The sequence below is a fragment of the Grammomys surdaster genome, unplaced genomic scaffold (assembly GCF_004785775.1).
Source record: "Grammomys surdaster isolate TR1022 unplaced genomic scaffold, NIH_TR_1.0 242, whole genome shotgun sequence".
Taxonomy (NCBI): Eukaryota; Metazoa; Chordata; class Mammalia; order Rodentia; family Muridae; genus Grammomys; species Grammomys surdaster.
The window spans coordinates 2,401,820-2,413,050 of NW_021604687.1; the positions used below are offsets into that span (position 1 = coordinate 2,401,820).

At 40.6% G+C, this 11,231-nt stretch overlaps 1 protein-coding gene and 1 pseudogene across 3 annotated transcripts in view; both read left to right on the forward strand.

Moving 5' to 3' along the window:
- Nox4 (NADPH oxidase 4) overlaps positions 1 to 11,231 on the forward strand; it is a 140,308-nt gene that overhangs the window by 120,998 nt on the left and 8,079 nt on the right. The window lies entirely within an intron of this gene.
- On the forward strand, positions 9,113 to 10,483 carry LOC114627013 (annotated as a pseudogene).

Sequence of the window (11,231 nt, forward strand, 5' to 3'; positions counted from 1 at the left end):
AAGTACTTTTCTCATGGAGAGAGAGTGAATATTTGCTACTCAAAACAGTGATACTTTGTAATATTCCATTTCCTAACAAAAGTAAAAAAAAAAAAAACAACTCAGCCCAGTTTTCAACATATCATTTTCTCCAGTGTCACCTGCATTAGATGTGATAATTTTGTCCTACTTATCTGACACTCATTGTAGACACCACAGACACATTCAACACTGTTATTTACTGAATTCTGAAAAAAAAAAAACTTTTTTGTTTTCCATACCACATGGTTGAAAATGTCATCAGTTTTCTTTAGTGAAAATCTAAATCCCAACGCTTTGGCTATTTTATAATAAATCAGGTCAGGATTATCAGCTCCTTCCATTAGCTTATGAGAAACGCTAATTGTCATAAAGTTTATACTTTAGACTGATTATCTGTATTTATTTGTTTCTTTCTTGTGAAACTGGTTAAAAAGAATGAATGTTAACCATCTACTGTTGACACTGTATACTGTTCCTTGCTGTGTGGATTTACTCTGGGATATGGTTGTGAAATTATTTTAATGAGTTTTATATAACGCACTTGGGAAATAATGGATTGATATCATAAGACTTCTGAATTAGGACAATGAATACTACATAAATAGAAGGTTTCACGTAAGATAAAACATTTGGTTAACCTCATGCATATAAGTCACTGAAACAACAAAATTAAGAGATGACCAGCACATACATTAAGTTTTTTAAACAAAGTATGTTGGGCAAGCATTTTTTTTTAATTTTCAGAAAAGGTTAATTTATTAACACAGTGGCATCCATATTGTGTATGATATAAATTTCATGTCTAGAGTCTATATCTCAGAAGGGGCCTACTATTTTACTGTCATGAATTCTTACAAACACTTTGAGAACCTGTGTAAATGTCTTTGTGCCAATTGTCTGTTGGTCATCTTCATACTAAGTAAGGTCATCTGGGAAGAAGGAATCCCAGTTGAGTAAATGCCTCCATAATATTGGCTAAAAGGCAAGTCTGTGGAAGCCTTTTCTTGACTAAGGATTGATATGGCCAGCCTCTGAGGGCAGTGCTACCCCTGGACAGATGGTACTAGGATGTATAAACAGTAACCTAAGCAAGCCCTATAGAGCAATCCATTAAGCAGTGTTCCATGGTTTCTGCTTCAGTTTCTTCCTGTAGTTCTAGCCTGCAGTTCCTCCCAAGATATCTCTTCATGATGGGCTACAAAGCTGTAAGATGACATAAATCTTTTCTTACAGAAATTGCCTTCGCTTATTATATTCCTCATAGAATAGAAAATAGTGCGTGAATTCATTGATATACAAACATGAAACATAAGCTTTATCTTTTTAACAAGACATATACTGACCCTACAGTGAGTAATTATTTATCTTTTTAAAATATTTTCAAAATTTTCTTTTAATGATGCTCTTATGTTTTGATTATAGACAATTTTCATATAATCTTATAAATTCCTCTATGATACCACTTTGTATCATACTTTTGTTGCATTTTTCATTATTATACAGGTCTAAAAATGTTAATTTTCATGTAATTTTTCTTTTGTTCTTGCCATATTTAAAGTTATTCTGATCAGCTTCCAAATATGTAGATATTTTTCAATTATATTTTGATTATACAGATTATTTTAAAATCTAATTAAGATTTTTAAACTGGAGAAGGGCACATCTTGTCAAATTTTTATATATAAAAATTTATAAACTACTTTTTTTCTTTTACTGAGAATAGATATTTTTTCATATAACATATTCTGATTATGGTTTCTCTTCCCTCTACTCCTCCAAGCTCCACTACCTTAACCTCCCATATGGATTCACAACCCTTTTCTGTCTCTCATTAGAAAACAAACAGGCACCTAAGGTATAATAATTAATATAATATGACATGAAATGATGAAACAAAGACAAACAGATTAGAGTAAGACAAAACTAGCAGAAGGAAAATCACACAAGAAAAGTTACAAGAAGCAGGCATAGATGCAGAGACCCAGTTTTCAAATACTCTGGAACCCCTTAAATAAAATACTTAACTGGAAGCCATAGTATATATGCAACTGACTTGTGAGGTAAAGTTAGAAAAATACTAATACAAAAGAAAAAAAAAGAGAAAATCCATGATATGACATAATGAGACAAAGAACCTCCAAAACTGCTGTTGAATTTATTTTCTCTTGCCCATCTACTCCTGAATATGCAGACTACCTTCAAGATTAGTGTGTTTCCCCAGTGAGACACTCTTGGAGAAAATTAAAACTTCACTTGCAAGAGGTTATTAATTGGAGATGGCTTCTATTTAAGGATGGGGACATGTGTCCACTTCTTTCAGCTTTAGGACCTCATGTGGTACAGACCCATGCAAACCCTGCATATGCTGCCACAGTCTCCATGAGTTTGTATGTACATCAGTTGTGTTGTGTTTAGAAAGTTTTATTTCCTTGGTGTCTTCCATCCTTATTGGTTTTTACACTCTCTCTGGTTCCTCTTTCTCAGGGATCCCTGAGCCCTGAGGGGAGAGATTTGATGGAAACATTCCATTTAGGGCTGTGTTCCAAAGTCTGTCATTCTCTGAATATTCTTTGACTTTGGTCTCAGTATTTGTTCCAATATGATGTAAGAAGAAGCTTCTCTGATGATGGCTGACCAAGGCTCTGATCTATGAACATAGCATAATGTCATTGGAAGCCATGTTATACATACATCCTTTTAGCAGAATAGTAGTGTTTGGTTTTACCTCCCGTCCCTGAACTACCACACAGGTTTCTAGTCACCCAGACAGCATCAACTATGAGTTTCATCTCATGGCACAGGCTTTAAGTCAAATCAGGCATTGCTTGGTTACTCCCACAAGCTTTGTATCACAATTGCTCTAACTTGACTGACAAGGAGATCTCCACTATAAATAAGTTTGTAGCTGGTGTGGTGTTTATATTTCTCTTTTGGTAATATGCAGTATACTGTCTGACACTAAGAATACTAGCCCCTAGGGCTGAAGGTTTTAGATAGGCACCAGATCAACTTCACTATGTTCAATGAGTTGTATAGGTTGAGCAGTGGGGTCTTATCATCACTTTGTGATGATCAGCCTTTAGTGTTACCAACAGCCTGGGTTGTTTGGGCATTCCCATTCGATCCCTTTGAAGAAAAACTCTATTAGATATAACCCAATCCTACTTCAGGAGTCTTCATTTAGTGACAAGAAAGTCCAGATATGGTGCTGTCTCCCATATTATTTGGTGATCTTATTTAGGTCACCTTTATGCATGAATATATTTTAGGAAGTTTCTACTGTATTAGGCTTCCATATTACCACTCAACTGCTCCTTAATTTTAGCTGCTCTACCATATTTCCATCCTCATGCTCTTCTACCATCACATTCCCTAGCTGGAGAGTTTGGAACCTTTATAAGATAGGGGCTAGCAGAGAAAGTTAGTTCATTTAGGAGCAAGTTTAAGATGGGCAAAGGAATGACAGATTTTGTCTTTGAGTTCACTTGATATTGAAGTGAGAAAAGTTCAGTTTCCACTTTGATTATGCATGTGAATTGTCAATTTGACAAGATTTAGAATCATTGTAGAAATAAATCTTTGGACATTTGTGTGAGGGTTTTTATAGAGACATTTACTTAATGTGGAAAAAAAACACTGTGCAAGTATCACCATTCCTTGGCCACTGTCTCAGAATGAACTAAAAGGAGAAAGGAAATGAGCGACCACATTCATTGCTCATTGAGCTTTGACTACAGGTGGGATCAGGGAAAAAAAGAAAGACTCCATTGAAAAATAATATTCACGGCCGGGCGGTGGTGGCACATGCCTTTAATCCCAGCACTTGGGAGGCAGAGGCAGGCAGATTTCTGAGTTCGAGAGTTCAAGGCTAGCCTGGTCTACAGAGTGAGTTCCAGGACAGCCAGAGCTACACAGAGAAACCCTGTCTCAAAAAAAAATAATAATAATATTCACTTCTTAAAACTTTTTGAGATCAGTTTCATTGCCCAGGATATGGTCTATCTGCTGTATACATTTGAAATGATTTTTATTTAACTATTGTTGACTAGCTGAATAATAAATAACGTATGATAATAGCTTTAATTAGTTGATATTAGTGTTCAAGATTTTAGTTTACTTATGGCCTTCCTGTATACTTTTCTCAATGTGTTGAAATCAACTATAGTTTTGGGTCTATGGGTCCTTGAAATTCTATATAATTTTTATTTCAAGTACATTAAAACTTTAACTCCATTTATTTTAAATGTAATAGAGATATGGTTGGCTTTGAATATATCAGTTTAATTCTAGTATGTTCATGAGTTCATCATTTTGTCATCTTCTATGTTTCTTTGGATGCATTATTTTTATTATAATATTTTCTCCAGTATTGATGTATTTATCATACCTTTGTGTTTTATTCCTTTCTGAAATAACAGCGTTAGACAGTTGGTTCCCAACTTTTTTCTTTTAACTTTAAGTGGTTAACTAAAAAAGAAAACAAGCTCTTGAGCCCATTCCCAACTCCCCAGCATTGAAGCTTTTGGATCTATAGAGCTGAATTATGTTAAGGTCCTATAGGGAATTGTAAGTCAAAACTGGAGGAATTGTGTTTTAGATATGCACTGCAGTTTATCAGGTTTTTATTAATTATTTTATTTATTTACATCCCAAATGTTTCCCCCTCCCATTCTTCCTACCAGAATTCTTCAACCCAGACCTCACCGTCTTCCCCTCTGAGAGGGTGCTATTCACCACCCAGGCATCCCCCTTTACTGGGACATCAGGTCTCTACAGGATTAAGTACATCGTCTTCCACTACAGTCAGACAAAGAAGTCCTCTGCTACATATGTCCCAGGGGCCTCAGACCAGCCTATGAATGCTCTTTGGTTGGTGGCTTAGTCTCTGGGAGCTCCCAGGGGCCATGTTAGTTGACACTGTTGGTCTTCCTATGGTGTTGCAATCCCCTTCAGATCCTTCAATCCTTCCCCTAAATCTACCACAGAGGTTCTCAACCTCAGTCCAATGGTTAGTTATGGCATCTGTCTCAGTCAGCTGCTGCTAGAGCCTCTCAGACAACAGCCATGCTAGGATCCTTCTGCAAGCACATGGTATCAGTAATAATGTCCGAGATTGGTGCCTTCATATGGAATAGATCCCAAGTTGGGTGGATTACTGGATAACCTTTCCTTCTGTCTCTGCTACATTTTTGTCCCTACATTTATTTTAGAAAGAAATAATTCTGGGTCAAAAAATTTAAAGGTGGATTGGTGAACCTATCTCTCCATTGGGAGCCTGTGGGTCCCCTGTTCCGGAGGGTATCCCATGAGGATCTTCCAGCTGGGGACAGTGATAGCAGGGAGGGTCTGCTACTGTAATCTGCCACTGCCTCCGCCTGTGACTCCACTGTCTGGTCTCCTGCCCAGCCTGGTGTGGGAGGTCTGGGCCAAACGGAACAGAGTGCAAGCAGGGAGGGTTGATTGCCTGCCCCCGCTGCTGTCTCTGCTCAAGTATCTGCTGTTACCACTCAGTCACTCCCAGGTGCTGCACACCTTTCTCTCTGCACTGAGCTGGCCTGACCTGTGCTGTAAGCCAGCTACCTAGCAAGGAAGCAACTTGGTGCCCCAGGAAGGTTCTGGGAGAGAAGATCTCTCCCCAAGTGTTACAGCTCTTGAGACAGAGGTTCTTGGACACCAGGATGATTCTCGAACACCACTGTACTTCTCCTTAATAGAGCCCTTATATACAGTTTCGGGGTGGGTTAGGGTCTGGCAGCAGATAACGCCTATTGGCTTGGTCTGAGAGCTTGGAGATACCTCATCTACATGTGGGAGAGCCTGAGGCACTGCTCCTCGTGACTGATGGTCATAGACCTCTCTGTGGGAGGGGCTGTGGAGGGCCAAAGCTGAATGAAAAGAACCAGGGCCTGGGGGCAGAGCCAAACACCTGCCATCTTGATAAAGGTCCTGGGTTCAAGACTTATGCTCAACCAGGCACCCAGCTGCTTCTCACAGCCCACCACCCCACAACTCCCCCTTTTTCTTTTATAAAGGAGAGGTGTCATCACACTAAGGGTCTCCTATGTTGGGAACAGTTTGATACTGAACCAAGATCTGATTGGAAGTTACCTTTGCAATGCTACTTATCTGTTGCTTTAGAAACTGAATGAAGCAGGATGCCAGTAGAAGCAAGGCTCCAATGGCTAGTTTGGGGCCAAGGAGGGGAAGAATCCAAGCCATCAAGGGGTTAGAGTACCAAGGGGTTGGGGTGTTGGGAGTATAGCGTGCCCAGAGGTTCCCCCGGAGCTCTTTGAGCATTTGTACATTTTGTTTTACCAGTCCAGATTCATTGACATAGAAGCAACATTCCTCCCCCAGCAAAACACAAGTCCCTCTGTGTTCAGCAGTCAACAAGTCCAGGGCCTTCCGGTTTTGCAGAGCAACTCCTGCTAAAGAGGTTATCTGGCATTGAAGAGATTCAAGGCTGTCTGTAGTAGAGGCCATTGCCTGGTCAAGCTTGTCCTGGAGTCACTAGCCAGATGTTATGTTTGGACAAGGGCTGCTCAAGAAGTTCCAGTAGTACCAAGTGAAGCAGCAAGGCCTAGTCCAATGAGCAGAGGGATGAAGATCTCTCTCTTCTTTCAGGTTCCTCTCATCTATAAGGCGAGTTCTTCAGGTTCGTAGAGATAAACTTGGGGGACAACAATCACAGGGGTGTAGGAGTCCTGAAAATGAGGGTTAATACAGGCACCTATAGTGCCTTTGCACCAGAGAAGGGCAGGAGGGTTAACCCATACTGATTTGGTAATGGTGATGTCATGAGAACATGTGAGATGGGGTTTTGAGGAGCATCCTACAAGACAAAGAGGTTGGGGTGGGTCAAAGAGAGGAACATCTTGTGCTTTCCTCGTGGGCAGGGGTCCATGGAGGTCATAATGGGAAAAGTTAATGGGAACAGCTGTTAATAATGGTCAGGAGAGAGAGGCACAGAAAAAGCATTGGGAGGAATTGGGGTGGGTAGTTAAGGGAAGGAGGTCCACTGCATATTGGATGTACTGTAGCCAGGAGAGAGTAGCTTGTAGTTCTTCCTGAGACCGGTTTTCCTGTTGGATAATATTAGCATGGGTAAAGGCGGATTTGGAGGTAGGGACAAGTTCACGGGAGATGTGTAGGTCAGCTACAGGGTATCTAGCATAGACATTGGGGTAAAGTTTATCCATGAATCTGGTTCACCAACGTTCATTCCATGGATCACTGATAGAAAGCTGAAAATGAGTTTTAAGGTTGGTGAGCATGGTCCCAACATGACTGGTGGATTTCATCCTGCAGCTCCAATATCTGCAACCTCCATATGTGGAGACCTCCTGGAGGCATTTGCCTGTGTTTTGGCTATAACTTTGTTGTGTCCGTGTCCATTGTAGGTTTCCCTAGCATAGAATCTCCAATGGTAGGTGTTGGGAAGGCTAGGGAGAGGCTGAGCAGTAGCAGAGTTAGCGTGAAGGATGACAAAAACAGCCAAGAGAATAGAAGAGAGGGGGGCTTGTGGAGGACACATGACCTGGACAGCTGTCACCAGGTCATGGATGTCCTTCCAGGATATCCTGCTGTTCCTCTGTGCATGGCATCTCCTCTGCCTTCTTCTCCCCCTCCTTGGTTCTTGGTCTGTCAGTGAGAGGCAGGCCATCTTCTTGGTTGGTGGGGTGGTGTTGGACATTTTGGGCAGGGACCCAGATAGGCTTGGTCTGGTCCTGTGGGAAAACACAAGCAAAACCCCTCTCGATTTTAAGGAGGGGGTCTGGTCCCTTCCAAATTCCATCCAAAGGATCTTCCCATTGTACTAGGATAGGAGGAGCTAATTTTTGTGTGTACCAATGGAGGAAAATAGGAGGGTGTTTGGAGTTTTTGTAGATGTTAAATATGTTTAGGGTTGTCAGGGCCATCATTAATTGTACATTAGGGGGATAAGTGGTAGATTGTTGTTTCAGGAATTGGGCCTTCAGGGTCTGGTGTGTTCTTTCTATTATTCCTTGGCCCTGAGGGTTGTGGGGAATTCCCGTATGATGTGCAGAAGGTTTTAAATTGAGTGCTAGTGAAGGCAGGGGCATTGTTGGTTTTTATCTGTTGAGGAATGCCCATGATGGCAAAGGTAGAGAGCATATGGTAAATTAACCTATTTGAGTTTTCACCTGTCTGGGCTGTAGCCCATATAAAATGTGAGTAAGTATCTAGGGTGACAAAAACATATTTTTGTCTACCAAATTGGGGAATGTGGGTGACATCAATTTGCCATAAGGCATTAGATTTGAGGCCTCAGGAATTTATGTCCATGGTTTGTAAAGCTGGGGTGGTAATGAGGGATGCACAAGAGGTACATGTTTTTATTATCTTATGGAGCTGAGCAAGTGGGATGTGAGGGAAGTGAGCATGAAGCCTCTTAAGATTTGTGTGTGTTCGGAGTCCCTTGACGTTGCCCATCGTCGACAGCCTAAAACCTTCGACCATCGATGTGACTCGTCTCACATCAGTGTTTTGGGGTTGTGAACTTGTCTAAGACCCCCCATAATTAGACATCCAAATTCAAAATTCACATAGTTGGGATTGATCATAAGATGCCTTCTCTAAACAGAGAAGGGGGAGATGCCAGAAGCCAGGACCCTCGCCCTTACCCTCGCCCCCTACCTTTCCCCACCTGCACAATGTCCTCTGAAGCTTGGCAACTGCAAGATCCTGCTTAGCAACTGCAGATAGACTCAAAGCAGTGTACCATATCATCTTAAGAATAGCAGGGAGACCATAACTCAAGCAGTGTACCATATCTTCTGAAGAACAGCAGGTAGATCATAATTCAAGGCAGTTTACCGTATAGACCATGACATGTTTCAAGGCACAGGCCAAGAAGATTTTGTACTTTTCCACCACCTGGCCCCTCTTACCCCCTCCCCTTGTAAAACATGCTATAAAAAAAGCATTTCATGTTCAAAAATAAATAAATAAATAAATAAATAAATAAATAAATAAATAAATTATTTAAAAAAAAAAAGATTTGTGTGTGTGAGAGTGTCTGGCCGAGCTTCGCTGTGCTATACTCTTCTTTCCGCTTTCCGGCGCCGGCCCGCCCATCGGCTGTAAAAAATGGTGAAAGAAACCACTTACTATGATGTTTTGGGGGTCAAACCCAATGCCACCCAGGAAGAATTGAAAAAGGCTTATAGAAAATTGGCCTTGAAGTACCACCCTGATAAGAATCCAAATGAAGGAGAAAAGTTTAAACAGATTTCTCAAGCTTATGAAGTTCTTGCTGATTCCAAAAAAAGAGAATTATATGATAAAGGAGGTGAGCAGGCAATTAAAGAGGGCAGAGCAGGTGGTGGTTTTGGCTCGCCCATGGATATCTTTGATATGTTCTTTGGAGGAGGAGGAAGAATGCAAAGACAAAGAAGAGGTAAGAATGTTGTTCATCAGCTCTCAGTGACCTTAGAAGACTTATATAATGGTGCAACAAGAAAACTGGCTCTGCAAAACAATATGATTTGTGACAAATATGAAGGCTGAGGTGGTAAGAAAGGAGCAGTAGAGTGCTGTCCCAACTGCCAGGGGACAGGCATGCAGATAAGGATTCATCAGATTGGACCAGGAATGGTTCAGCAAATTCAGTCAGTGTGCATGGAGTGCCAGGGTCATGGAGAACGCATCAGTCCTAAAGACAGATGTAAAAGCTGCAGTGGAAGAAAGATAGTTCGAGAGAAGAAAATTTTAGAAGTTCATATTGATAAAGGCATGAAAGATGGTCAGAAGATAACATTCCACGGTGAAGGAGACCAAGAACCAGGACTGGAGCCAGGAGATATTATCATTGTGTTAGATCAGAAGGACCATGCTGTTTTTACAAGGCGAGGAGACCTTTTCATGTGTATGGACATACAGCTGGTTGAAGCATTGTGTGGCTTCCAAAAGCCAATATCTACACTTGACAACCGAACCATAGTCATCACCTCTCATCCAGGTCAGATTGTCAAGCATGGGGATATAAAATGTGTGCTAAGTGAAGGCATGCCAATATATCATCGTCCATATGAAAAGGGACGTCTAATCACTGAGTTTAAGGTAAACTTTCCTGAAAATGGCTTTCTCTCTCCTGATAAACTCTCTTTGCTGGAAAAACTCCTTCCTGAAAGGAAGGAAGTAGAAGAGACTGATGAAATGGATCAGGTAGAACTGGTGGACTTTGATCCAAATCAGGAATGACGGTGTCATTATAATGGAGAAGCGTATGAGGATGATGAACATCACCCCAGAGGTGGCTTTCAGTGTCAGACCTCTTAATGGGCCAGTCATTCTTTGACATTCTGTATGCAGTAGTGAATGTGGGAAGGACTGTAATCATAATATGCTCACTACTTGGCTATTGTTTTTGTTTTAATATTCAACTATAGTAGTGTTTTAAAAGTTAAATGAAGAATAAACACAAATATAAAAGCTCTGACTTTGCCCTGTATGTATGATGACTTCAATGTTCAAAATGAAAATGAATACTTGTAAAAACTAGTTTAAGAAGTTCCTAGCATCTGTTAGGTCATATCTTGTGTAACTGATAATAGCTGTGTACATTAGACTGACGTGCTAGGTATGTGTTGTATGACCCTTAATTGTTAAGCTATGGGATTAAAATTCTGTATTTTTTTTAAAGGTTCATTTATTTATTTATTATATATGAGTACACTGTAGCTGTCTTCAGACACACCAGAAGAGGGCATCCAATCTCATTATGGGTGGTTGTGAGCCACCATGTGGCTGCTGGGATTTGAACTCAGGACCTCTGGAAGAGCAGTCAGTGCTCTTAACCGCTGAGCCATCTCTTGGTAATCAAAAGAAAATTAGTTACGTGTCGGTTTGTCTAGTTGTATGAAGTGAACTAATTGTGATGTCTTTGCATTGTATTGCCTCAGCCATTACTAGAAGGTGGCATAGTACATTTCTCCTGTGTTATTAGTGATAGAAATGATAAATTCCTAAAGAAGTTTATCATAAGCTACTGCTTAAGTAAGGGCTTGCTCTTCTAGATTGCATACCCTTCTGCTGTGCCATTTTAAATTTTATATATATATATAAACAGAAAACCTCACCTTTTTCCCCTTCTCAAACCATGATAAGCCCTTGCTTGGGTGTAGTGACTGACTTCCAAAGCCCAAGTAACTTACAAATTAAAGTGATGAGATCTGTATGTGGAGAGG